The sequence below is a fragment of the Vombatus ursinus genome, unplaced genomic scaffold (assembly GCF_900497805.2).
Source record: "Vombatus ursinus unplaced genomic scaffold, bare-nosed wombat genome assembly UNPS02014941.1, whole genome shotgun sequence".
Lineage (NCBI taxonomy): Eukaryota > Metazoa > Chordata > Mammalia > Diprotodontia > Vombatidae > Vombatus > Vombatus ursinus.
Genome location: NW_020954719.1, coordinates 2763961 through 2789590, shown reverse-complemented (window position 1 = coordinate 2789590; position 25630 = coordinate 2763961). Strand labels below are relative to the sequence as shown.

General features: G+C 35.4%; 1 pseudogene; it reads left to right on the top strand.

Annotated features, from left to right (window-relative positions):
• The first annotated feature begins 9477 nt into the window (after positions 1-9477).
• On the top strand, positions 9478-23652 carry LOC114029700 (annotated as a pseudogene).
• The last annotated feature ends 1978 nt before the right edge of the window (positions 23653-25630 follow it).

Below are 25630 nucleotides of genomic sequence, written 5' to 3'. Positions count from 1 at the left end.
CTGAGAATTACCAGAAGAGCAGGCTGGTTTTCAAAGAGGCAGAGGAACTAGAGACTAAATTGCCAACATTTGCTAGATTATAGAGAAAGCAAGGGAGTTCCAGAAAAACATCTACTTCTGTTTCATTGACTACATTAAAGCCTTCGACTGTGTGGATCACAACAAAATGTTGTAGATCCTCAAAGAGATGAGAGTACCAGATCATCTTATTTATCTCCTGAGGAACTTGTATATGAGCCAAGAAGCAACAGTTAGAACTGAACATGAAATAACTGTTTGGTTTAAGATTAAAAAGAGAATATGATAAGTCTGCTTATTGTCACCTTATTTATCTAATTTGCATTTAACATCATGCAAAATGTCAGACCAGATAAATCAAAAGCCGGAAGTGACTGTAAGCCAATAGGTAACAGCTACCAGAATATTGACTGGATGATACATAAGGAGATATGTGTGTGTGTGTGTGTGTGTATGTACGTATGTAGATACATATATACATGCATACATATATACATAGATACACACATACATAAACACATAGGTACATAGATAAATATGGACCTCAAAAGAGGAGAGGTTACTTAGTGATGGGTATAGAGGGAGCAAATGGAAGTGGTGATGGAAATCAAGGAATATTACAAGTCTCCTACTCACAACCAGTGGTCACCTACCACAGCATTATGGAGAACAAGGGTAGAGTATTAGTGAAAATTTAATCAGTGTTGGAGAGGGAGATCAGTGTTGTCATGTAATGAGGAAGAAGCCATGTTTCAGTAAGTGTAAGATGAAAGGAGTGAGAAAAGACAAGGTTTAAATGAAAGCAAGTTTATTATCCATGGAGCAGACATTCCAGACATCACTGTAGAAGTAGGCATAGAGGAATAGTCTGGGGTTCAGATTTACTGAGGTGGGCAGGGTATGAAGGTATACCACTTTACATGAACTATTTTAAGGCCATATGGTTTCCCTCCATCTATTAAAATAGCTATTTTTTATATCTTGACTCTTTTTTTCTTGATATTGGAAGAAAAATATTCTATCAACCTGGGAAAGCAGATTTTTAGTCTAAAACACTGAGAATTTGCCTTTGTATGCAATGGTTACTTAAACCAAAAAAAAATAGAAAAATATATATACAACTTTCCTGGTCACATATACTGAATATTATTTTGTATTCAAAAGATCTATTTTATGCAAAGATGAAATACTTAAGCATAGGACCATGCATTGAGTACTCATAACACCAACAACCCTCTCATATTTTTATTAATATCTGCAGATTAGCCAGATGTTTGCAAACATACCACTTTTCTCCTATTTCCCTAATCACACATTGGAGCTAGTCTCTCACTAAGGGAGTGAGAAATGTTGCTTCTTTATTTTGCTGGAGGCAAGGCTTGTCTTCTACAAAATTGCAAAAGAAGTGAAGTTTGTCTTTAGTGACTCATTCTCTGTTTTCTTCACATTTCTGAACCCATTGAAGTCTAGTAAGTGAAAGTCCATAGTAAGGCTTTTACCAGGAAGGACATCCCAAACTGGAGGGATATAGAGACACAGGGAGTCTTTGGAATATTTCCATACATTTTATCACTACTTTGCATTGTGGGTGGGGATATGAAAATATCTATGAAAATGGCACATTTCTCTTTGCTCAATCTATTTCCTTTTCTTCTTTCTTATTTTTTTTAAGGCAGTTGGGGTTAAGTGACTTGCCCAGGGTCACACAGCTAGTAAGTGTCAAATGTTCAGTCTGAAGTCGGATTTGAACTCAGGTCCTCCTGACTTCAGGGCCGGTACTCCATCCGCTGCACCACTTAGCTGCCCCCCTTTTCTCCTTTCTGTGGCCTAGGTTTAAGCCTAGGGCAAATTATTTTCACAACATGGGATCTGCCTTCACTTCAGAGATAGGAACTTCTCATTTGGTTTTATATAAGGAAGTAAATAACAAAGGATTATGTCCCACTTGTCCCATGGGATACTGGGCCAGAAAGAAAGGAGAATAAAAAGAAGATAGTTTTGCCAGATAAATAGTCTCAATGGTAGAAAATAGAAAACATAGAAAAGAGGACAAAAGTATCACTCTGGGGGCCAAAAAGCCAACCACAACAGGAAAAGCAGAAGAGTTAGGGATAGTGGCATAGTGTGCTGAAATAGGGAGAAAGGAATAAGTATTGATTAAGCCCCCATCATGTTCCAGGCACTTTGCTAAGTAAGCACTTTATAAATATTATCTCATTTGATCTTTACAACAACCTTGTGAAGTAGGTGCTATTATTATCTTCATTTTACAGTTGAGAAAACTGGGGCAGACAGAAGTTTAGTGACTTCCCTGGGTTGCACAACTAGGAAATGTCTGAGTACAGTTTTGAACTTAAGTTTTCCTGACTCCAGATCCAACACTCTACCGCTGTGGTACTTAGCTGGCAATTTGTGTTCCTTACAGTCTTATTAGTGTTATAGTTTAGGCCAAGGCATGTTTATCACACTGTCACACTGTTTCCCACAGTACAGCAGTTGGCATCCTTGCATTTTGGATAGAAAGTGTTCTTGGAGCAAAGAATCCAACTACCCACATTTTGGTAATTCAGTATTAGAGGCAATTCCAGTGTCTCTCTTCTGTATAACCCAAGGTATAGACCTTCTCTTCTCCACTCCTCTTTTTACTCTGGTTGGTTAGTTTGTCTCTAAATGTGATTGGGTGGGTTAAGGATTCAGTCCCTTGTATAACAAAGTGAGACAATGATTTCTGGCTCCTGTCTCAGGGGAAAGGCATCATCCTGAGATCAGGAATGAGCATGTTCCCAGAGCCAAATCTTGGGGTGACCAGCATCTGAATGTTCAGAGTCTACAGCATTCAAGTTTCTGGGACTTTGGGTGGCTGCTAAGCTACTGGGAATGTCCCAGGGAGACCAGAGAACTGAATGGATTTTGTTTCTTCAGTTCCCAAAACTAGATTCCAGTTATAGTATAAGGCACTGTTTAGAAGGAGCAACTAGGTGGCTCAGTGAATAGAGTGCCAGGCCTAGAGATCTACCTTCCTGCGTTCAAATGTGGCTCCAGACATTTTACTAGCTGTGTAACCCTGGGTAAGTCACTTAATCCAGTTTGTCTCAGTTTCCTCATCTGAAAAATGAGTTAGAGATAGAAACAGCAAACTACCCCAATATCTTTGCCAAGAAAATCCCAAATTGGGTCATGAAGAGTTGGTGACTGAAAAACAACTAAACAACATTAAATTGTTTAGAAATCATTATGATATATATGTATATATATTTATTTTAAATTGATTTCTACAAGCATATTCAACATATCACATATTAATAGAAATAAACTTTTGTGAGGAGTCAGTTTTGTTCTTGTGCATGTCCCAGGTCTCCATAAAAAAACAAAATGTTACATTTCCAAGATTAAGCCTGGACCTCAGGAGAGATGTGGTGCCATGTGGCCTAGAAAACAGTCAACAACACTGCTAGAACTTTTCCTTGCTGTTAACTGCATTATGAAATGGGATGTTTACCACTGAGAGCTGAAGGTTTGTTGTTTCGGTTTTTTCATCTGAAGGGCTATAGTAAGAGAATTCTAAGGCTTTTCTGGGGTTCATTTTTAATCTTAAAGTGTGACTTTTTCAAGGCCAAAAAGACTTTCTCTGAACTTGTTCTTAACCTTTGAGGTCCCAGAGAACATGCTTTCCAAATTCAAGACCCCACATTGCTTCAGAGGCAAAGGATGACTAAGTGGAAGAGTATAGTCCAGGAATTAGCCTAAGTGAAAAGCCCCATAAACATGCAAATTACTGGTGCAAAAGCGTGCACAGAGGATCTCAGGGATACTTGTTGTTTCCCTACTTTCCCTAGACCAGGGGTGGGGAACCTGAGGCCTCTAGGTCTTTGGGTGTGGCCTTTTGACTGAGTCTAAGTTTTATAGAACAAACCCTTATATTAAGGGGATTTGTTCTGCGAAGTTTGGATTCAGTCAAAGGGCCCCACTTGAGGACCTAGAGGGCCACATGTGGCCTCAAGGCCAGTTTCCCCACCCCTACAGTTTGAAGAAAGGAGTCAACCAGCAGGTGTATGAAGGAAGGCAGCATTGGTTTGGAAAGCTGAACAAGGCTCCCAGCCAAATTCTATCTCTGCAGAATGAAGTATTGTTCTAACTTTTGTATATACTTGGCCCTGAGTGCTTTCAGAGTGAGCAATAAATTGAACAACTGTGGGTTTTATTGGGATCAAAGTGTAACCAAGCATTTACTATAGGTTTCATGCTCTTGTGAGTTCTCTTTAGTAAGAAGCAGTGCAATATTTATTTAAGATTTCCATGAGTTCGTCAGGCTCCCTGAAGTCAGCAGCAGTTAATTAATATCTGCATTGCAGGCATCCCAGAGAGCTAGACAAAAACTCCTACCTGCAAATATGATTGAAGCTCAAATTTCCCAGCTCAAACCTAAGAAGGAAGTATGTGTGTACTTGTGGACACAGTTTAAAAATAAATCTTGTGCTGGATATAGAATCACACTGGAGAAAGAGATTTTTTATTTGGTGGCTAGTCAAAACCCAAAAGTTTCGGTTTGATTCTGGCACTTTGAAAAGGGAAGGAGGAAAAGGAAAGTTTTATTAAGCATATATTGTGCACATGGCACTGTGCTGTTTTACAAATATTATTTAATTCTCACAAAAAAACCAAGATTTTTGTTATACTAACTTAATTACCATGATTTAGGGAAAGAAGGAAAAGATTGTAGAGAAGTATGGTGTCACAGAAGACAGAGGGTGGTGTCACAAAAGGGTAATTAGATTTCAAATCAGAAGACCTGAATATTGAACTGGGGCAAGTCACTTATCCTCTCTTGACCTCAGTTTCTTGTAAAATGATTGAGTTAAAGTGTAATGCTTCCTAAGGTTCCTTCTAGCTCTAAATCCTGTCATCCTATATACTACGATCATACAATTGGGATGGCATTTTAGAGCTGAAAATAACCTTAAAGATCATGTTGTTCAGTCTCCTCATTTTTACTAATGAGGAAACAAAGGCCCTGAAAGGTCAAGTGACTTTCTCAAGAACACATAGCTTTATTAAAGCAAGGATTTGAACATAGGTCCAACACTCTTCCTACTAAGTCAGACTTGTATCAGCAATATAAATTAAACCAGAACTTACATAATTAAGTTCAACCTCATCTTACAAACAAAGAAACTGAACTCCAGAGAGGTTGAGTGAGGTGACTAAGGCAGAGCTTGGATTCAAACCATTCTGCCTCTCTTTGGTTAATTCTAGATGCCCCCATCCTGTTTGGCAACAATATCACCTACCTAGCACCTACTTACTACAGCTAGGCTTAATGCAGGGGTGGGAAACCTGCAGCCTCAAGGCCACACTTGGCCTTGCAGTGCAGCCATTTGACCAAATCCAAACTTCACAAAACAAATCCCCTTAATAAAAGGATGTGTTCTGTGAAATTTGGATTCAGTCAAAAGGCCGCACTGGAGGGCTGAGAGAGCCACATGTGACCTCGAGACCACAGGCTCCCCAACCATCACTTAGTGTCTGGCAGGTCAAGCATCTAGAAGTCATTCTGCTATGATGCCAAGAGGGTTTATAAATTATGATCCCTAGTTCTAAAAATATGGGAAGGATGAAACAAGGGTGCTTGATTAAAGAGTCATTAAGCAGTTACATGGCACAGTGGATAAAGTGTCAGATCTGAAGTCAAGAAGACTTGAATTCAAATCCTGGCCAAGACACTTACCAGGTGTATATATACATATACATGTACATATACATATACATATACACACACACACACACATATATATATATATATATGATCCTGCACAAATAACTTAACCCCTTTTACCCTCAGTTTCCTCATCTATAATAGCGGGAATAATAATAGCTCACAGAGTTGTTGAGAGAATCAAGTGAGACAACATGTAAAGTGATTTGCAACCTCTAAAATGCTAACTATAATAATTACTTCCATTAAAAGATACCAAAATTGGCTAAGTGCTTCACAGAAAGAGAAGTCTGCATAACAAGCCAATACAAGTACAAGGTCTTCTTCACTTAGAGATCAAAAGGTTTTGTTTTCACCTTTTTTTTTCAGTTAATTGGCTTAAGTACTGCCAATGTCACAAATCTTCTCTGTCAAGCCTCTGAAAGGTTACATTGGGCAAGCCACTAGTAACTTAGTGTCACCTTGCTAGGGCAGATTAACCATGTACACAAAGTTACTGGTTCCTAAAACTGTGAGCCATCACATATCTACCTCATGACACTGTCTTTATTTCGCATGCCACCTTTTATAACATGTGTCTAAAGAGATTAGCTCTAAGTCACCCTAAAGAAATCTCTAACTATGAAGAGAACCCATTTGGAGGACCCATTTGTTGACTATGACAAGTGAGAGGAAGAGAAGTCCTAACTGGTTGCTAACTCCTACAAATAAACCCTTTGTACGAAGATAACAAATGGTTACGTTTCAGAAATTGTTTACTTCAGAATTACAGGGCTTTAAAACTGAAGGATTATCTCTTCCAATTCTCTGATTTTATTTATTTACTTTTTTTAATTGTTTACTTCAATTTTGTTTCATTTTCAGTTCCAAATTCTCTCTCTCCCTCACCCATTGTAAAGGCAAGAAAAACAAACATATTACAAATATGTTTAGTTATGCAAAATAAACTTTTCCATTAGCCAAGAAAAGAAGGAAAGAAGGAAGAAAGGAAGAGAGAGAGAGAGAGAGAAAGGAGAAAGGCAAAGAAAAGTAAAAGAAAATATGTTTAATATACTCTGAGTCCATCATCTCTATCTGAAAGTAGATTGTATGTTTTGTCACTGTGTTGGTCAGAGTTATGAAGTTTTTCAAAATTGATTATCTTTACAATATTGCTGTTATTGTATGAATTGCTTTCCTGGTTCTTCTCATTTTGCATCAGTTCATACAAGTTTTCCTAGGTTTTTCTAAAACCATACCCTTCATTTCTTATAGTGCAATGGTGTTCAATCGCATTCATATCTAATAATTTGTTCAGCCATTCCCCTGGCTGAATTTATGGGCATCACCTCAGTTTCCAATTCTAAGTTCCCATAAAAGAGCTGCTATAAATATTTTTGTACATAAGGGTCCTTTTCTTCCTGCTTTGGTTTTTTTTTGGGGGGGGCTATCAATCTACTATCAGTATTACAGTTTAATGCCTTTTTCAGTATAATTCCAAATTGCTTTCCAAAATGATTGGACTAGGCCACAGTTCCACCAACAGTGCATAAGTATACTTGTGTTCCCACAGCCCCTTTAGCATTTGTCATTTTCCTTTTTTGTTAACTTAGACAATCTGATGGATGTGAAGTGGCATCTCAGAGTTGTTTGCTTTTCCCTAATTATTAGTGATTTGGAGCATTTTTTTAATAGATTGGATTGATAGCTTGGGTTTCTTCCACCAAAAAATGCCTATTCAAATCCTATGACTATCAATTGGGAAGTGTATCTTATTCTTATAAAGCTGACTCTGTTCTCTATATATTTTAGAAATGAGGCTTGATCGGAGAAACTTGCTACACAGATTTTTCCTGCTTTTCTTCTAATTTTAGCTAAATTGATTTTGTCTGTGCAAAAACTTTTTTTTCATTTTCTGTAATAAAAAATTGTCCATATTATCTTCTATGAACCTTTCTATTTCTTGTTTGCTCATGAACTCTTCCCCTACCCACAGATCTAGCAGACAGTTTCGTTCATGCTCCATTAATTTGTTTATATGACCATTTTTGTCCAAATCATACACCCATTTGGGGTTTACCTTGGCATATGTTGAAGTGTTGATCTATACCCAGTTTCTGCCAGACTACTGTCCAGTTTTCCCAATGGTTTTTGTCAAATAGTCCTTGCCTCAATGACTGGCATCTTTGGGTTTATCAAACAGGTTACTGTGTATTTGTTTCCATATACTGTACCTAATCTGTTCTACTGATCAACCTCTCTATTTCTTACCCAGCACCAAATTGTTTTGATGACTACAGCTTTGCAGATCTGATATTGCTAGGCCCCCTTCCCTTTCTACTTTTTTTTTAATTGATTCCCTTGATGTTCTTGGTCTTTTATTCCTCCAAATGAATGTTATTATTTTTTTCTAGCTCTTTAGAGTAATATTTTGGTATTTTGATTGGTATGGCACTGAATAAGTAAATTAATATTTCTTTATAAGTGTCTTAGATCATTGTATTGCTGAGAAGAGTTAAATCTATCAAAGCTGGTCATCACATAATGTTGCCATTACTGTGCACAATGTTCTCCTTGTTTTGCTCACTTCACTCAGCATGAGTTCATGTAAGTCTTTCCAGGTTTTTCTGAAATCATCCTGCTCATCATTTCTTATAGAACAATAGTATCGCATTACATGTATACGGCACAACTTGTTCGGCTATTCCCCAGTTGATGGGCACATTCTCAGTTTCCAATTCTTTGCCACCACAAAAAGTTGCTATTCCTTTTAAATAAATATTAAAGTTATCATATAACTTTTTTCCTTTTTTTTTTCTTCACTCCCCCAACCCCTACCCTAGAGGTGGCTACCATTAGACACAAATATGTATGTATGTATGTATGTACATATGTATGTATGCATGTTTATACATATATACATGTATGTGTGTGTTTAAAATCCTTCTATACATACTTCTATTTACCAGTCCTTTCTCTAGATGCAGATAGCATCTTTCTTCATAGGTCCTTTGTAGTTAGTTTGGATAATTATAATAGTCAAAATAACTTAGTCACTCAGAGTTGTTCTTAAAATAATATTGCTGTTACTATATACAACATTTCTCTTAGTTCTGCTTATTTCACTCTTCATTATTTTGTGTAAATGTATCCATGTTTTTCTAAGATTATCAAGCTCTTCATTTATTATAGCACAGTACTATTATTCCATCCATCATGATCACATACCACAACTTGTTCAGCCTTTCCCCAATTGACAGGCATCCACTCAACTTCCACTTCTTTGTCACCACAAAGAGAGTCACTGTCAATATTTGAGAACATACAGGTTCTTTTCCTTTGTCTCTTTGTCTCTTTGGAAACAGATCTAGTAGTGGTATTGCTGGGTTAAAGGTTATAGGCAGTTTAATAACCCTTTGGGCATAATTCCAGATTGCTCTCCAAAATGGTTGGATCAGTTCACAGTTCCACCAACAATAAATTAGTATCCCAATTTCTCCACAATCCCTCCAACATTTGTCACTTTCCCCTTCAATCATTTTAGCCAAGCTGATAGGTATGAAATGATATCTTAAGGTTGTTTTAATTTGCATTTCTCTAATCAATAATGATTTAAAGCATTTTTTCATATGACTATAAATTGTTTTGATTTCTTCATCAGAAAACTGCCTGTTCATTTCTCTTTCCTCTACTCCTCCTCCTCTCTCCCCAGTGCCAGTGAGTGAGGATCTGCTGCCACAGCCTTTACCATCCTGGAAACCATAGTTTCTGGAGTAACTGTGAATGATTAAGTAATCAAAGTTTTTAATGACATGAAAGTAAGGAAATCTTCTACCCAAGAGGAGATCAAAAAAAAAGAAAAACAAAGAAAGAATGCAGTTCTCTTCTCTTTAAGTGATGACAAAAAAACAAACAAACAAACAAACAAATAATTGTAGAGGAGGCAAAGCAGATCTGGGTGGGTGACATTAGTGATACTGTAGAGGACCCCTACACCTCTTTTGTGAAGTTGCTACTTCTGAATGATTGCTGATATGCTTTGTATAATGCCACATATGAGACAAATAAGTCTAAGAAAGAAGATCTAGTTTTTATATTCTGGGCTCCTGAATGTGCACATTTAAAAAGCAAGATGATTTATGCTAGTTCTAAAGATGCCATCAAAAATTTTTGTAAGGTATTAAACACAAATGGCAAGTAAATGGCTCAGATGATATCATAATGATTGTTCAATGCTTGGAGAAAAATTTGAAGGCAATGTAGTAGTTTCACTTGAAGGAAGACTTTATAAACTGACAGCAAAGCACCACCCAGAAGTAGCTTCCATTTCTGCAGCTCCATCACTTGAAATAATATTGGGTTTTTGCCCCTTACCTTACCTTCCCAGAAAATATAAAGGAGATGTCAGTAATTTAAGCAGTCTACCAGAGATTGCCATTGGACTATTTCATCCTGGTAGTAATATGTAGAACCCAAGGAATGCCTTCACATAACATTTTAGACTAAACAAATAGCATTATATGCATCCCCTCCAGAACTAAGATGAATAGTCAATATGAATAGCTTAGAAAACTGCACAGAGTTAGCTTATTGAATGCCTTGAAAGTATGATCCACTAATCATGAGGAGGTCTAGAGATTTAAGGGTACTGGAACCCTCAGATCACGACACATGGGCCCTGCCTGAATGAATTCAACCCAAATTTTCTTTCAGCCAGAGAAAAAGTTTATTAGATATAAACCATACAGGCCAGACTCTTAAGGAGCCTGAACATTAGTGACGCCCATAAGAATGAGTGGGCATGAGAAAGTCTCAGCCTTTAAATGGGGGCCAGGGTGGATCTTACACACACTAAAGTAACTTTGGGTGACCAGAGGAGGGGCTGGGAAAAGGGTCTAGGTGAGAATTATGATTGGAATGTCTGAGAGATTGAATAGACAATGGGAATAGATAATGAAGGGAACTAGAAGGAGGAAGTTTGAAAGGTATCTGAATGAGATCAAAAGGTGGGGCTAGGGCTTTCAAAGTGAGATAAGGAAGAGTTGATAGAAACCATTTGAGACCAGAGTAAGAAAAGTTTAAGGGTTTTCTGGGGCCGTGGACAAATGGTAGCCAAATTCTTTTTGGGGCATGGGGCAAAAGTGCATCTGAATAAGATCAAAAGGTAGGGTTAGGGCTTTCAAAGGGACATGAGGAGAGTAAAAATGTAAGAGTTTTCTGGGGCCCATAGACATATGGGAGACAGATTCCCTTTGGGGCAAGGGGTGAAGGTCTCAGCTTGGGCCCATACTCCATTAGTCAAATACTAAACTTCATTCAGTATGACTTAGAGTTGCACTTGATTGCTTTGTACTTGTGCTTTGTACACCTAACTGACTACCCCACCTATTGTGACATGGCAGCATATGTACGTACATATATGTATATATTTATCTATACACACACATATATATATATACATATACATATACATACATGTGTATAACTATGCATTGAAAGCACTTTTGTGTAATAAGGTTGTCCCCCTCAAAAAGGAATGCCAATTAAGTTGTCATAATTGTCATCAAATTATTGAAGTACCTCAGTGCTCATTCCTTTTACCTACATATCTTCCTAAATGAAGTAGTTGTTAATGCCTTTTTATTTTCCATTGAATGTGCACTTCAGAACAGGAGTAAGAGTTAAGTGTTTACCAGGTGAGTCTTGCAGCACCAAAGATATTTTGAATAATATAGTTATAATGGCAATTTCTGTATGAAAAAGCCTTAAAAAGAACATTTTTTGGTTTTTGTTTTTTAGGCAATTGGGGTTAAGTGATTTGCCCAGGGTCACCTAGCTAGTAAGTGTCAAGTGTTTGGCCTGAGGCCAGATTTGAACTCAGGTCCTCTTTACTTCAGGGCCAGTGCGCTATCCACTGTACCACCTAGTTGCCCCTTAGAACATTGTTTTTGAGATCAAACTCCCCACCCCCACAAAATTGGCCATGTTGCAATAAAACTCATGACTTATTACAAGAGAAAGAAAGAAAGGAAGAAAGGGAGAAAGGGAGAAGAGAAGGAAGGAAGGAAAGAAGGAAGGAAGGAAAGAAGGAAGGAAGGAAGGAAGGAAGGAAGGGAGAAAGAAAGAAATAGAGAAAGAAAGAAAAAGAAAGAAAGAAAGAAAGAAAGAAAGAAAGAAAGAAAGAAAGAAAGAAAGAAAACAAAAGAAAGAAAAGAAAGAAAGAAAGAAAATGCTTGTTCATATCCTTTGACCATTTCTCAATTGGGGAATAACTTGTAATCATATAGATTTTACAAAGTTCTTTATATGTATTTGAGATATGAGACCTTTATTTGAGAAACTATAAATTTTTTTCCAAAATTTTCTGCTTTCTTTCTGATCTTGGCTTTATTTATTTTATTTGTACAAAACCTTTTTTAATTTAATGTAATCAAAAATTATCTACTTTATGCTTCACACTGTCTCTATCTTTTATTTATTCATAAATTGTTCACCTATCCATAAATCTGATAAGTAATATGTCCCATGTTCTTTGAATTTTCTTATAATCTGTCTCTTTATATCTAGGTCATGTGTCCATTTTGACTTTATCTTCGTAAGTGGTGTAAGATATTGGTCTATGCACAATTTCAACCAGGCTGCTTTCCAGCTTTCCCAACAATTTTTAACAAATAATGAATTCTTATCCCCCAAACTTGTCTTTATATTTGTCAAATACAAGGTTACTATATTCATCTGCTGCTGTAAATTGTGTCTGCTCTGTTCCACTGATCTACCTTTCTATTTCTTACCCAGTACTAGATAATTTTAATAATTACTGCCTTATAATATAGTTGAAGATCTGTTATTGTTAAACTGCCTTCCTTTACATTTTTATTAGTTCCTTTGGTATTCTTGACATTTGTTCTTCCAAATTAATTTTATTATTTTTTTAACTTGGTAAAATAATTTTTAGTAGTTTAATTGAGATGGCATTGAATATATAAATTAGTTTAAGCAAAATTGTCATTTTTATTATGTTGGTCCTGCCTACCCATGAACAATTAATATTTCTCCAATTATTTAAATATGATTTTATTTATATAAAAAGGGTTTTTTTATAATTTTGTTTATGTATTTCCTGAACTTGTTTTGGCAGATGTACTCCCAAGTATTTTATACTGTCTAGAGTTATTTTAAATAGGGTATCTCTTACTACCTCTTTTTGCAGGGTTTTGTTTGTGATACATAGGAATGCTAAAGATATATGTGGATTTACTTAATATCCTGCTACTTTGCTAAAATTATTGTTTTAATTAACTTTATAGTTGAGTCTTTCAAACCATCCAACTATATCATCACATTGTTTGTAAAAAGAGATAGTTTTATTACCTCATTTCCTATTCTGATTCCTTCTATATCTTTATTGAATAATATTGGTGACAGTAGGCGTCTTTGTTTCACATTTGATTTTACTGGGAAGGCTTTTAGCTTGTTCCCATTACAAATAATGCTTGCTGATGGTTTTAGGTAAATTCTTTTTATGAATTTAAGAATTTATTTATATCTAAACTTTCAAGTGTTTTTAATGGAAATAAGTGTACTTTATCAAAAGATTTTTCTGCATCAATTGATATAATCATATAATTTGTGTTATTTTTATTATTGATATAATTATGTTAATAGTTTTTCTTATGTTAAGCCATCACTACATTTCTGGTATAAATCCCACTTGGTCATAATGTAAAATCTTTGTAATATATTGTTGTAATCTTTTAGCTGGTATATTATCTAGGATTTTTACATCCATATTAATTAATTAAATTGGTCTATAATTTCCCTTCTGTTTTTACTCTTTCTGATTAGTTATCAGTATCATATTTGTTTCATAAAAGGAGTTTGGTAAGATCCCTTCTTTGCCTATTATTCCAAATAATGTATCTAATATTGGAACTAGTTGAGCTTTAAATATTTGATAGAATTCACTTGTTAGGGAAATGATTAATTTAGACCCCTATTTTATTCCAAACTCATCTCCAATCAATATTACCCAATTTTGTTTTGTTTAGAATCACCCCATCACACTCAGCTCAGCCCCTGTCTTTCTTTCAAACTACCTAAGTAATGATGACAGTCTTAAGAATACTGATAACATTTTCACATATATGAAGTATATAATTTGATCTTAATGAGTCCCTTATAATTGGTCTTTGTGTTTTCCTTATATTTCTTCTGGATCTTATATATCAGATTTTCCATTAAGTTCTGGTCTTTTGGTCACAAATACCTGAAAGTCTTTCAGTTTGTTAAATGTCCTTTTTTTTTACTCAGGATTATACTCAACTTTGCTGGATAAGTTATTCTTGGTCACAACCCCTGTTCTTTTGATCTTTGAAATATAATATTCCATTTTGCACATCCTTTGTTTCAGCAGTATCACTACTTGGTTTGTATCCAAAAAAGATCATAAAAAAGGGAAAAGGACCCACATGTACAAAAATATTTATAGCAGCTCTTTTTGTGGTAGCAAAGAATTGGAAATTGAGGGGAAGCCCATCAATTGAGGAATAGCTGAACAAGTTGTGGTATATGAATGTAATGGAATATTATTGCTCCATAAGAAAGGTGAGTAGGCAGATTTCAAGAAAAACCTGGAAAGACTTACATGAAGTGATGCAAACTAAAGGGGGCAGAACCAGGAGAACATTGTACACAGCAACAGTAACATTGTGTGATGATCAGCTTTGATAGACTTAGCTCTTCTCAGCAAGGCAATGATCTAAGACAATTCCAAAAGACTCATCATGGAAAATATTATCCACATTCAGTGAAAGAACTATGGAGTCTGAATGCAGATTAAAGCATACTATTTTCCCTTTTTTGTTTTTGTTTTTGTTTTTTCTTCCTCATAGTTTTTCCTTTTTGTTCTGATTCTTCTTTCACAACATGGCTAATGTGGGAATATTTTTAATATTTAATTAAATTAATAATTTAATGTTTAATATGATTGTACATTTGTATAACCGATATCAGATTGCGCGCCATATTGAGGAGGGGGACAGATAGGGAAGTGGAATTTTAAAATTCAAAATCTTATAAAACTGAATGTTGAAAACAAAAAATAAATAGATAAATAAAAATTTTTAAAAAGAAATACAATGTTCCAAGATATATAGTCTTTTAGTATAGAAGCTGCTAGGTCTTGTGAAATCCTGATTGTAGCTCTGCAGTACTTAAATTGCTTTTTTCTTGTTGTTCGTAATATTTTCTGCTGAATCTGGGAGCTTTGAAACTTGGTTATGATATTCCTATAAGTTCTCTTTTTGGTATCTCTTTCAGGTGGCAATTTCTTTTTCTAAGATAGGGTTATTTAAGTATCCTATTTTTTGTTCTGGGCAATTTATATTTTTGTAAATTTTCACCCATTTTCTTTTGATTATGAATTTTATTGGGATATAGTTGAACAAAATAGCTCCTAATTGCTTTTATTTCTTCTTAATTTGGTTGTGAATTCATCTTCTTAATTTTTGGTATTGGTAATTTGGTTTTCTTCTCCTTTAAATCAAATTAAGTGATGACTTATCTATTTTACTGATTTTTTTAAAAAACAGCTCCTACTTTATTAATACAAAGGGGTTTTTACTTTAAATATTGTGAATATCTACTTTGATTTTCAAGATTTCTATTTTCATGTTAAAAGATTTTCAAATTGTTGGGGTTTTTTTTTAGTTGCATGCCCATGAAAAGATATACTCTTTTTCTCTTTTATTGATGAAAGAGTTTAAAGATATAAATTTTACCCTTCAGTACCACTCTGGCTGTAACCCACAAATTTTGGCATATTGTCTTATTGTTGTCATTATCTTTAATGAAATTATTCATTGTTTCTATGATTTGTCCTTTGACCTATCCATTCTTTAGGTTTAAGTTATTTAGATTCCAATTAATTTTAAATCTTTGCTTTAAAGGTCTTTTACTGAATGCATTTTTATTACACAATAGTTGGTAAAAGATACATTTAATATTTCTTCTTTTTTGCATTTGTTTGTGAGATTTTTGTGCCCTAACACATAGTCAGTTTCTTTGATGGTGCCATATATAGAGAATCATTGTACTCTCTTCTCTTCCCATTCAATATTCTTCAGATATTCTCCTATATCTAACTTTTGTAAATTTCTATTTAAGTCCTTAACTTCTTTCTTGTTTATTTTTTATTAGATTTATTTAGATGTGTAGGGGCAAATTGAAGTCCTCTACTAGGGGTTTTACTGTTATTTCTTCTTATAACATTTAATTTTTCCTTTAAAAATTTAGATACTATACCATTTGGTACTTATCTGTGTAGCATTGCTTTAATTTATTGTCTATGGTATTATTTAGCAAAATGTAGTTTCCTATTCATCTCTTTTAACTATGCTTATTTTTGCTTTTGCTTTATCTGAGATTATAAGTGCTACACTTGTTTTTTTTTTTTTAACTTCAGCTGCAGCATGACAGATTCTGGTTCAGTGTTCTCATTTCTCACCTCACTGAACTCCTCTGAGACTTTTGTTGCCTCTTCACTGTGTCCCAGGAAACTGATTATTGGGAAAGCCTCTTTATTCTGCAAGATGTTATCAGACTTGATACTCTACCTCATTACACCCCTCTGATCGGTGAGTGGAGCCATGAAATCCCAAACCCTCTGTTTAAGGAAGGAGCTCAGCTCAGACATCTTTTTTCTTACTTCACTACACTACTCTGAGACTTCTGTTACTTCTCCACCATGGATTGGATATCTTCTCCACCCACCCCACCCCCACTTTTCAACTTTATTTGCATATTGTCTTCCCCCACTAGATTGTAAGCTCCTGAGGGCCAAGACTGATCTCCTTTTTTTGTATCCCCTGTTTAGCACAATGCCTGGCACATAGTGGGTACTTAATAAATATCTATTGATTGGTTATTTTAATTCATGTAAATATTTCTGTTAGAAGTGTATTTCTTGTAAACAACATAGCATTAGATTCTGGTTTCTAATCCATTCTGCTATTCTCTTCCATTTTATGAGTGAGTTCATCTCATTCGCATTCATAATTATGATTGCTAACTATGTATTTCATTCCATCCTATTCTCTTATCCTTCTCTTGTTTTACTCTCTCCCCTCTGTAGGCATCTGTTTTTCTTCTAACTTTGGCTTCCTTTAATCTACCCTCTTTCATATTCCCCTCTTTTCCCTTTACCCCTTTTCCTCCTATTTCCCTGTTGGGAAGGATATGTTTCTGTACTCAATTGTGTATGTTTGTATATTCTTCCATCTTTTAACCAATTCAGATAAGAGTGAGGTTCAAAGGTTGTCCCTTTCCCTGCCTTCTTGTATAAATTCCTCTTTGCATACTCTATGTTAAATAATTTTCCCCATTCTTCCTCCTCTCAGTTAATTTCTTTCCCCTTCCCTTTCTATTCTTTTAAGATCATCCAAATATCAGAACAAATCCAGGCTCCCTGTTTAATTAGACTCCTTCTATGACCCTTTATGATAATAAAATTCTGAGAGTCTACATGTATCATCTCCCCATATAAGAATGCAAAGTTTAATCTTGCTTAGTCCCTTGTGATTTTTCACTCATGTTTACCTTTTTATACATCTCTTGACTCCTGTGTTAGTATGCAAGTTTTTCTACTCATCTCTGGTCTTTCATCAGGAATTCCTAAAAGTCCTCTAGTTTGTTAAAATTCTATCTTTACCCTTGTTGAATTATGCTCAGTTTTGCTGGGTTGGTTATTCTTGATTATAAGCCTAAATAATTTGCCTTCTGGAATATTATATTCTAAGCTGTCCACTCCTTTGTGGTGGTGGCTGCAAAATCTTGTGTGATCCTAATTGGTCCTCAGTATTTGAATTCTTTCTTTCTGGCTGCTGACACTATTTTTCCCTTGATCTGGGAGTTCTAGATTTTGGCTAAAATATTTCTGTGAGTTTTCATTCTGGGATTTCTTTCAGGAGGTCACCAATGGATTCTTTTAATTTGTACTTTACCCTATGCTTCTAAAATATCTGGACAGTTTTCTTTTATGATTTCTTGAAAAAGGATGTCTTGGCTCTTTTTTGGTTCACAAATTTCAGGTAGTCCAATTATTCTCAAATTCTCTCTTCAATCTGCTTTCCAGGTAAATTGTTTTTCATGTAAGACACTTCACATTCTTTTTTTTTTTTCAGTATTTTAACTATTGTTTCTTGATGTCTCATGGAATCATTAGCTTCCATTTCACTAATTCTAATTTTCAAAGAGTTATTTTCTTCAGGCAAGTTTTGGACCTCTTTTTCCAAGCTATTAGTTCTCTTTTCAAACTTTCTTCCCTAACTCTTGCTTCTTTTCCCATTTTTTCTTCTACTCCTCTCATTTGGTTTTCAACATCATTTTTAGCTCTTTTTTTCACTCTTGCCTTCACTCTTCTAGGAAATCTTCTTTGACTTTTCCAAATTACATTTTTTCTTTGAGCCTTTGCTTGTAAGCTTTTTTCAAGTTATTCTCTCCACATGAGTTTTTGTTTTAAGCTTCCCTATTGCCATGGTAGCACTTTGTGGTCAAATTCTTTTGTCATTTATTCATTCTTCCTGCCTACTTCTTGACTTTGGATGTTATGTTAGTACTGGTTTCTGCACATCTATTGGGGGGTTAAGAGAGGTCTGACTTGAGTTTTTGTCCTTGTTTTGAAAAGTTTAACATGAGCAAAATCATTAGTTAGAATTAAAAAGAACATACTTAACTGGGGAATATTTTTTCAGCAAATTTCTCATTCACTTAAGATCAGAAAAACAAACACAAAAGTAGAAAAGGCAATCAGGAGCCTGGGTACAAGCACAATTGTATGGGTCTCTGGGCACTAGTTGTTATGTGAATGAGGTTGCCATGATACTAGGAGGGAGAAAAACCAGATCTATACCCTTCACTGGAAGTCCCAAAAGTACATGATACTACCCGGCAAGTTGAAAGAAAAAAGGCTGAACCAGAAACTATCTCTTCTTTTAAATGACACATCACTCCCACTGTACACCTGACAGTGCTATAGGGTGAGGGGAAAACTAAACACCCAGAGTTTGCCAAAATGCTAGATCTTCCCAGTGCTGAGCCATTATATGCCTGTAATCAAGACCCACATTGCCAACATGTTCAGCCAGAGCCATGAAGGGCAACTCCAAGCATGCTCCAAGGGCTCTGCTTATACAGAATATTGAAGGCATATCTTGGGAAAGAAAGTAGAAAGGAATCAAATGATTACTTTCATGAAATTATGTGTGCCACTCTCCTTACCTTATACAAATACTTCCTCCTGATAAACTGTGTTGACACAGGAACACATATGTCCTTGTACTGCAGACTGAAAATAAAAACCTAAGAGTTGCCAGATAGGATTAGGACCACTACCCTAGAAACTGAAGTTGTTTCTCATATAATCAGTGAGAATGCTATATAATTGACATTCATATCTGCTATAATTTGGTTAGGTAAGTAAAAAGGCCAGTGTTCACTAAATAGTGAAAATCAATCAATGGTATTTGTTAAATGTCTCAAGAAGACTCTTACCCAGACTTATACAATTTCATAGAATAAAGACAAGACTAATTTTGCAAAATCATTCTAAGAACTAATTTTCAGACTAATTTTAAGATCTAAATTGTCTAAGAACAATTTACCTTAACAAATTTTTATACCAGGAAATGAGGCTCTTTTCTCATTTGGCAGGGTGAGTTTGCTCTACATAGAAATATTCTGTAATAGAGAACAAATTGAGTATATATTGAATATATGTCAGGGACTACAATATGGTAGAATGAATGGTCGTTTAAACCCAGCTCCCTTTAATCATCATAAAATAGTAACAAATGTGTCTAATAATGTAAAATAATAATTTTAAAAGAGGGAAAAGGAAGGTCCCCACTAGGAAAATATCATAGAAAACACAATGGAGACTAAAGAAATGAGTAAGTAACATTTTAAAAGACTCCATTATACAATGAATAAATGTTGTAGAATGAGGGGATACCCACTCAGGATTGGATAGAACTAGACCTCTGATATCCCATGAAACTCTAAGATTGTTATGATTCAGTTTATATAAGGAATTTAAGATGTTTTTAATATTTTAGGAACAGGAGCCAGAGGACTTGGATGCAAGTTCAGATGTGTCATTTACTAAATAGATAATCTTTGTTGACTCTCTTAACTTCTGAGCCTCACTTTCCTCATCTATAAAATAAAGGTAATAATATTGCTCTGCCTATCTTAGTGTTGTGGAGGTATAATAATATAATTAAGTGTTTTGTAGTAATAAAGTGCTTTATAAACATGAGCCATTATTAAAAAGCTATTTGAATATATTTATAAAACGTAAGATTTTTATTATTCTCCCAAGATTAGCAAAAATGGACAAGTATATGACTATAATACTCCATATAAGTGTTCATATACATGGATAATTGCTATTCTTTTGATACATCCATACTCCTAAGTAGTTAGCACAAGAAGAAATCATGATTGATTCAAAGTTTTTACAGTGAATTCATCTAAAAAATGAAAATTTAATTGTTTCATGTATTTTTCATAAATGATTCATAAAGCAGAAATCTAATCATATGTGGGGAACTACCTTATGGTCTCCTTCCTTCATAACTTCTGACATTTTCCAAAGCTCTACCTTAGCCTTCAGCCTAAATAAACTTGAAGTCACTGAAAAAGAGATAAATCTATGTCAAAACCATCTATCATTTCCAAATTATACCTATGTGTATATGTATCATTCCAAGAAGTTTGACTTTTTCATGAGTATATGTGTGTGTGTGTCTGTGTGGGTGTCTGTGTGTATATGTGTGTGTGTCTGTGTGTGCATATATGTGTGTGTGTGACATGTATGTATATATACAGGTGAGTTAACTTATTCTCAAAGAAGTGAAGTGATATTCATATAGTAACAAACCTAATAAGTGGCAAACCAGAGTTGAGCCCAGAACTTGACTTAGTCCAATGTTATTTCCACTTTTAGATATTGCCTTTTTTCATTTTCATTTCGTTTAATATCTTTCTCACAGTAATGGACAAGTTTATTATACATAATTACAGAATATGAGTTGGAAGGAACCTATCCCCATCTAATCCTAAATAGGACATTTCTATATAATGATACTAACAAATGGCCATCTACCTTCCTCTACTTGAAGACTCTCAGTACTATCTTCAGTAAAGTTTGAGGGGCAGCTAGGTGGTGCAGCCCTGAAGCCAGGAGGACCTGAGTTCAAATCTGGCCTCAGACCAAACACTTGACACTTACTAACTGTACAACCCTGGGCAAGTCACTTAACCCCAATTGTCAAAAAAGGGAAGAAAAAAAAGTTTGAGTGAAGGTTGTAAATGTTTTGGGAAGGTATTTCAATAAAACTCAGCACCACACAATATAGTTATATCACACTACATTTCAGTAGGTTCTCATCTTAGTTACTATCGTGAAATTCAGATTTTTTAATGACATATATCCTCTTTCACTATCATTTGTGAACAGTTTGGGTCTCCATAGATCAGTCTATTAAGCCAGGCATTTCTAGGGCCCCACTTATACAAAATAGAGACATATTTGTCTCTATTTCGAGTATTTCCAATCTTTCCATAAAACCAAAGCTTATTGGTAGAGCAAGCAGTATAAAACTACTACTGTATTTTAGGGGTAGTATTTTTCAGTTTTGGGCCAGAAAACTATTCAAGATTTTGGCAAACCACCTGATGAAGACCAAAAAAAGTACCAGTCCCTTTATTAGTGCCTTTAGTTTTAATGTCTAATGTCTAATCCTTCGGTGTTCCTGGTAATGTTTAGATAGCCATATGAATGTACAAGTCTGCACAGAAGCTTCAAAATCTTAGGGATTTGATATTTCCAAGCCTATTCTAACATCTCTTTACTGATATTAGGATTCAATATCTTGTTGATCAAAAAGTGGAGCCATAAGAATGGGAAAATTGTGGAGTAAGCAGGTTTCAGCATAATTCCCAAATTCTACTACCAACCATAATCAACAAGTCATGTGCCAGATGCATAGTAACTAAAATATAATAAAGAAAATAAAATATGCATATTGTAAAAATATATTTTTAAGTCTTATAGAAAAATAATGGGAAACCAAACCAAGAACCCACTCTCCTAGTCCTATCCCAATTTGCCCCATACCCTAAGGAATCCATTATGGCTTCTCTTCTTCCTGTCTCAAAAGTTACTTAGTTTGGATTCCTAGCTCTACTCCTTAACTTGAGGAAGAGATGGGGGAAATATTGCCTTGCCAGAAGCAAAACTAGACAAGATTCACAGTGGTATCTGTTTGGGTAGGTGTAGGTGGAGTAGACCTAGCAGAGCAGAGCCAATACTCTGTGCTAATAAGGAGAGTATAAAGACATTTTACGCATCAAACTTGAAAGTCCCCTATTTCATTGAATATCCATTTTCCCCCAGTTTTGCTGGCTAGGATATTCTTTGTTGTAATCCTAGCTCCTTTGCCTTCTGGAATATCATATTCCAAGCCCTCTGATCTGTTGATCTAGAAGCTGCTAAATCTTATATTATCATGACTGTGACTCCACAATATTTGAATTTTTTTTTTCTGGCTGCTTGCAATATTTTCTCCTTGACCTGGGAGTTCTGGAATTTAGCTATAATATTCCTGGGAGTTTTCATTTTGGCATCTCTTTCAGGAGGTGATCAGTGGATTCTTTCCATTTCAATTTTACTCTCAGGGTTCCAGAATATCAGGGCAGTTTTCCTTGATAATTTTTTGAAAGATGATGTCTAGATTCTTTTTTTGATCCTGGTTTTCAGGTAGTCCAATAATTTTTTTTTAATTTTCTCTCCTGGATCTGTTTTCCAGGTCAGTTGTTTTTCCAATAAGTTATTTCACATTGTTTTCTATTTTCTTCATTCTTTTGGTTTTGTTCTATTGTTTCTTGATTTCTCATAAAGTCATTAGCCTTCATTTGTTACATTCTAATTTTTAAGGAATTATTTTCTTCAGTGAGTTTTTGTACCTCCTTTTCCATTTGACCAATTCTGCTTTTTAAGGAGTTCTCTTCAGGGAACTTTTGTAAATTCTTTTTCATTTGGCCAAGTCTGCTTTTTAAGGCATTTTTCTCCTCATTAGATTTTTTTTATCTCTTTTACAATTTGGCCTGGTTTGTTTTTTTAAGGTATTATTTTCCTCAATATTTTTTGTGCCTTCTTTACCAAGCTGTTGACTCTTTTTTTTCATGATTTTTCTTGCCTCACTCTCATTACTCTTTGCAATTTTTCCTCTACCTCTCTTCCTTGATTGTCAAAAAAAAATTGAGCTTCTTCATGGCCTAATATCAATTTATATTTTTCTTGGAGGCTTTGGATGTAGGAGCTTTGACTTCGTTGTCTTCTGCTGATTGTGTGTTTTGATCTTCCTTGTCACCATTGTAACTTTCTACAGTCAGAATTTTTTCTGTTGTTTGTTCATTTTTTCTAGCCTTTTTCTTGATATTTCTTGACTTTTAAGTCTTTGCTAAAGTTGAGGGTTGAGGGTGCAGTGTCTCAAGTTCAGGGGTTTTGTACACCTGTTTTCAGAGATATTTCCAGGGACCTGTAAGTTTTCAGTTCTTCCAAGGTAGGATGATCTAAGGAGAGGTGTGTTTATTCCTCTCCTGGCCTGTGCTCTAGTCTGTGAGTGACCCCAAGCAATCTTTTCTGTCCTGGAACTGTGACAGCCTCTGGTGTGCTACTGCTCCTCCTCACCCTGGGACTGCCACCCAGGACTAAAACCCAGATCCAAGTATGGGCAAAGCAACAGAGTCCTGTCCCCAATACCAGCAAAGAGACCCCTGTAATCTCCGTTTGACCAGTTTTGTGATCCCTTTACTAGCTGAGAGCTCTGGTAGCAGCTGGTGCTACTGCTGATTCAGTGGTTCCCAAGACCTTCTGCTGACTTACTAGGGTCTGGTCCATGCTGATGCAGCCTGCGCTAGCATGGCCTGTTTTGGACTGTGCTCCCCAGTGCTACAGACATTCCCTGCCAATCTTCTAAGGTGTCTTGGACTGGAAAGTTGTTTCACCCCATCCTTTTGTGGGTTCTGCCATTCCAGAATTTGTTTTAGTGCATTATTTAATGGTGTTCTAAAGGATTTTGAGGAGAGTTCAGGTGAGTCCCTGCCTTTTCTCCTCCACCACTCTATATCCTAGCCTATTTCCTAGTTTTGATGAGTATTGCTTTATAATATAGTTTGAGATCTGGCATTGCTAGGCCACCTTACTTTGTATTTTTTTCCCATTAATTCCCTTGATATTTTGTTCTTTCAGATGAATTTTGTTATTTTTTTCTAGCTCTATCAAATAATTTTGGTAGTTTGACTGGTATGGTACTGAATAAGTAAACTAGTTTAGGTAAAATTGTTATTTCTATTATATTGGCTCGGTCCACCCGTGAGCAATTGAAATTTTTCCAATTGTTTAGATTTGACTTTATTTGTGTGAAAAGTATTTTGTAATTGTGTTCATATAATTCCTGGGTTTGTCTTGGCAGGTACACACAAATATTTTATATTGTCTACAGTTATTTTAAATGGAAATTCTCTTTCTATTTCTTGCTGATGGGCTTTGTTGATCATATACAGAAATGCTGATGATTTATGTGGGTTTATCTTACATCCTGCAACTTTGCTAAAGTTGTTAATTATTTCAATTTGGTTTTTAGTTGATTCTCATGAATTCTTTAAGTATACCATCATATCATCTGTAAAGAGTAACGGTTTTGTTTCCTCCTTATTTATTCTAATTCCTTTGATTTCTTTTTCTTCTCTTATTTCTATAGCTAACATTTCTAGTACAATATTGAACAATAATGGTGATAATGGGCATCCCTGCTTCACCCCTGTTCTTATTGGGAAGGCTCCTAGCTTATCCCCATTACAGATAAAGTTTGCTGATGGATTTAGATAGATACTGCTTATAATTTTTTAAGGAAAACTCCTTTTATTCATATGCTCTTTAGTGTTTTTAATAGAAATGGGTCCTATATTTTGTCAAAAGCTTTTTGAGCATCTATTGAGATAATCATGATTTCTGTTGGTTTTTTATTAATATGGTCAGTTATGCTGAATCCCACCTGGTCATATCCTTGTGATAAACTGCTGTATCTCCTTGCTAGTATTTTACTTAAAATTTTTGCATGAATATTCATTAGGGAAATTGTTTTATAGTTTTCTTTCTCTGTTTTAGCTCTTCCTGGTTTAGGTATCAACACCATATTTGTATCATAAATGGAATTTGGTAGGACTTCATCTATTTTTCCAAATAGTTTACATGGTATTGGAAGTAATTGTGCTTTAAATGTTTTGTTTTTGTTTTTGTTTATTTTTGCTTAGGCAATCAGGGTTAAGTGACTTGCCCAGGGTCACACAGCTAGTGAGTGTCAAGTGTCTGAGGCCAGATTTGAACCCAGGTCCTCCTGACTCAAAGGCCAGAGCTCTATCCACTGTGCCACCTAGCTGTCCCTACTTTAAATGTTTGGAATGAGAATTGAAGATGGCAGAGTAAAGGCAGGGACTCACCTGAGCTCTCTTCCAAACCCCTCCAAATACCTTTAAAAATGACTCTAAAGACATTCTAGAGTGGGAGAACTCACAAAAAGAAGGGGTATCTCACATAAAAGAGGCAAGAAAAAGATCATACAGCAGAGGAGAAGAGGGGGGATGAGAAGGAGTAAATGAACCTTACTCTCATCAGAATTGCCTCAGAGAGGGAATAACATAGACACTCTATTGAGTATAGAAATCTATCTTAGCCTATGGAAAAGTAGGAGAGGAAGGGGATAATAGAAAGGGGAGGGGTGATAGAAGGGAGGGCAGACTGGGGTAGTCAGAAGCAAAACCCTTTTGAGGAAGGACAGGATGAAAGGAGAGAGAATA